This window comes from Mandrillus leucophaeus, unplaced genomic scaffold, assembly GCF_000951045.1.
Source record: "Mandrillus leucophaeus isolate KB7577 unplaced genomic scaffold, Mleu.le_1.0 Scaffold9, whole genome shotgun sequence".
NCBI lineage: Eukaryota > Metazoa > Chordata > Mammalia > Primates > Cercopithecidae > Mandrillus > Mandrillus leucophaeus.
In genome coordinates this window covers 7,903,863-7,904,466 of record NW_012109807.1, presented here as the reverse complement: position 1 = coordinate 7,904,466, position 604 = coordinate 7,903,863, and positions in this window count along the sequence as shown.

Genomic DNA, 604 nt, shown 5'->3' with positions numbered 1-604 from the left:
GCTCCCACTTATAAGTGAGGAGAACATGCAGTGTTTGGTTTTCTGTTCCCGAGTTAGTTTGCAGAGGATAATGGCCTCCTGCTCCATCCATGTCCCTGCAAAGGACATGATCTCATTCCTTTTTATGGCTGCTCAGTGTTCCATGGTATATATGTACCACATTTTCTTTATCCAGTCTGTCATTGATGGGCATTTGGGTTGATTCCATGTCTTCGCTATTGTGAATAGTGCCACAGTGAAGATATGCATGCATGTATCTTTATAACAGAATAGTTTATATTCCTTTGAGTATATAACCAGTAATGGGATTACTGGGTCAAATGGCATTTCTGGTTCTGGGTCTTTGAGGAATCGCCACACTGTCTTCCACAACGGTTCAACTAACTTACGCTCCCACCAACAGTGTAAAAGCATTCCTGTTTCTCCACAGCCCCACAAGCATCTGACTTTTTAATAATCACCATTCTGACTGGCATGAGATGGTATATCATTGTGGTTTTGATTTGCATTTCTCTAATGATCAGTGATGTTGAGCTTTTTTTCATATTTTTGTTAGCCACATAAATGTCTTCTTTTGAGAAGTGTCTTTTCATGCCCTTTGCCC